The sequence below is a fragment of the Macrobrachium nipponense genome, chromosome 14 (genome assembly GCF_015104395.2).
Source record: "Macrobrachium nipponense isolate FS-2020 chromosome 14, ASM1510439v2, whole genome shotgun sequence".
NCBI classification, from domain to species: Eukaryota; Metazoa; Arthropoda; class Malacostraca; order Decapoda; family Palaemonidae; genus Macrobrachium; species Macrobrachium nipponense.
Window position 1 is genome coordinate 65048002 of NC_087207.1, and position 3465 is coordinate 65051466.

Here is a 3465-nt window from a genome sequence, read left to right on the forward strand (position 1 = left end):
GGGTTTGGTACCCTAAGTGGGATGAATATGTCCCATCGTCGTGGAAGAGTTCACCAAACATGAGGTAAGTCGCAAAACTACTATTTTGTTATACTCTGAATATATATATATTAATATATATATATATATATATATATATATATATATACTATATATATATATATAATTGTATTGGTATATATATATATAATATATATATATATATATATATATATATATATATATATATATATATATATATATAATAATATATATATATATATATATATATATATATATATATATATATATATATATATATATATATATTATATTATGCTACACGAACATGTTAACATTTGCACCAGAAAATATTATATTCTTCAGACGCACGCAGACACTCATTATAAAGCGTTCACGGTGTTTGTCAGCTGGTGGGAAAGCTGCAACTTAATTGTCTGAAACATTAGATTGGCTTTACAAGAGAATTTAACGGCCCAAGAAGAATATCGACATAGCTTTTACCGAATCTCATAAACGACCACTGAGCAGCGAAGGGCTTGAAAAATTATATTTTCTTGTACGGGAACTGATACGTGAGACTCTGTACACAGTTCGGATAAGGTACGGATTACGGGTGTTTGCTTCCGTCACCAAACGGCAAAAACTCGGGATAGTTGGTCTTTCTTATATCCACGATCTGTGGATAATGGCTACATTTACCAACTTGAGCTATTGCACGAAGGCATTCGGCGATTAAATATAAGTAATCTTCATTGATTACTTATTGTTACATACAGTTTTGTTTGCAAAGTTTTCATCGAAAACTCTATATTATGAGAAGACAATGAGATTTAACAGCACACTTGTTCAAAAGATGAGCAAGCATCACGCATTCAACTTTTAGTGATAAGAACTTTTCAACAAGAAAATTGCCTACATTCATTGCTTCATTTCTTGAAATGCTATAGTTATTTGCACCAAATTGTGCTTCTTGTTCTTATTGTACTTTTCTTGACTAATCAACAACTAAAAATGAGTTTCGATAACTAGTTCCCAAAGCTGATGCTAGACAAGACATTTGAGGTTCTATTTAGCTGTCAGAGAAAGCTTTAAAACATCGTATATCATTCTAGTAGCTTTTTATCATAACCGCGTAAAACATCCAGGTAAGTCCCAATTTCTTGCAGGCTATATTTGCTAAATTCTGGTATATAAAGGATGTACGACGAAATTCCCAAAGACGATTAAGCAATTTTGCTTCTGAAGAACGCTCAATAACAACCTGTAATTCCTGGTTAACGAGATTTAGATTACCTCATTCCTTTGTTAACTGGAAAGAAAAACTTGAACTCAGCTGTGGCACAAGTATTTATTATTACTTAAACTTAATAATAACTGAATACATTCCGTTGTACGTATGCTGACATGATTACGAAAGAGTTTTTTTTTTAACATATTTAGTTTACAACCGAAGAGTCGTTCAATAAAAAATTCGCCTCTGATGTTGATTTAGTCTGGCAGATAATCCATTTTTTGTACGAATCACAAAATCTTCTCACCCCGCCCACAGACACCCCCTTCCCCCTCACCGCTCTCTCTCTCTCCCTCTCTCTCTCTCTCTCTCTCTCTACTCTTCTCTCTCTCTCAAATAGTGAAAAGTTACTGCTGAGTCCAGTAGTGATCTGTCAACCATAGTAGACTTTTAGTTTCATATATAAATACTTTCACAGAGGAGGTACTTTATTAGTATAAAAGTTGTTGGTTATAATTTATGCACGGAATCAGATGTACCGCTGACCGCTAGGTGCTAAAGCACAATTACGAAAATTTTCAGACTAATTGTCCTTGGGTACAGTTATCTCGCTAATTTCCTTCGAGCGCATCATTTAACTTTATCCATCCAACATATAACATTCCTCTCGTTCTGTCTCAAGTCGTTGGATAATTCGATTCTTATACAATAAAGTCTAACTCATATTATTTAAGTGAAAGCTTTCACTGTTTCCGCGTTGCGAAAAATTTCAGGTGATTGTGATAAGGCATCTTTGTTCTTCCCATCGTGATGGTTGTGTCTGGTGAATCTTGTTCTGTTTATTTTGCTGATTCTTCTAGATATCTTGGGTCCCTAAATACTCTTTTAGATACCTCTTATTCCGTTAAAGCCCTATTTTCGTTTCTGCTAAACTTTTCAGACACTCAAAGGTTCCTTTTTCTCCCCTTTCTTTGACCCGTCCCCTCCACCGCATTCTCCCCTCTCCCTCCGCCAATCTTTTATTTCATTTTTCCTCCCCACACTCATTTTCTCTTTTTTTCCGCCATCGTCCTCATGGGAATGTAAGTAATTCGAGGATTCTTAGGTATCCTCGCACCGAATTTGTTTAAAGTAGAAAATTGCACGTCCTCCAGGGAGCCTATTCTCTCTCTCCCTCTCTCTCTCTCTCTCTCTCTCTCTCTCTCATACACACACACACACACACACACACACACACACCACTGTCAACCTACCATTACACATTCCCAAGGATACTACCTCCCGCTATTCATCTTTCATACGTGTGTTTTTTTATATATATGAAAATTCTTGATTTTCAATGACAAGAAAATTTTCAGCGCTACTTTCCCTGTGGTCCTGCTATATCTTATCATTATTATTTTTTTTTCTTTTTAGAATAAGATCAAGGTGACCTTCTCATTTTTCATATCTGCGTAAGTGTCTTTATTGTTGTCTAAGAGAATGTAAAGTTATGTTGTAAAAGTTGTACTTCAAAAACCGAATGACAATTCACTGCCATGAGACGTGGTTCTACTGTATTGACCTAAAACACAACAGCCATATGTAGCTTTTCTTCAGTTCCCATGTACGAGTAGTGATAAGAAATAGCCACTAGGTACCTGGCCTTGTGAGATAACAGAATTTGTCACTGATTTTTTATACAGCGAAAATTGATTATGGCTTGATTAATGTGGTAGCAGATATTATCATATATTTTCAAAAAGCTTTTGCTCCGAATGAAAATCTCTTGGCGCTTCCTGTTTTGTGAGTGATGCAGAACAATGCAAAGGAGACCAACTTGTACTTGTGCTTGTTTTTCTATAGGAGGACAGTAGAAGTAGAAATGATTATGAATAATTGCGATAATGAAACACTTTCACTATTAACAATAAGGTTACAGATTATCTCTCTCTCTCTCTCTCTCTGATGTATAAAACCTTAAAAAACTTAGATGCTGCTTGAAGATTTCAAGGCTAAACGCATTTATGATATTCGCAGTGTACATACAGGTTTTTGCAACATAATTGCTGCATAGGGGGAGTACCATTGACAGCGTTGTGGTGTTCATGCGCAACAGAAAGTATGGATAAATTGAAAGGGGTTGTTATTCATGCATAATATTTCCATGAGTAAACAGGAAGACGCACAATCATGATTCTAAAACACCGACGAAAGATGAGGAACCTGCACAAATAAAATAACTCCCTATT

The 3465-nt window shown here is 35.2% G+C and overlaps 1 protein-coding gene across 1 annotated transcript in view; it reads left to right on the forward strand.

The window, feature by feature from the left end:
- Positions 1-3465, forward strand: part of LOC135226570 (vesicular glutamate transporter 1-like) — a gene marked incomplete in the record, with an annotated part of 460825 nt that overhangs the window by 415610 nt on the left and 41750 nt on the right.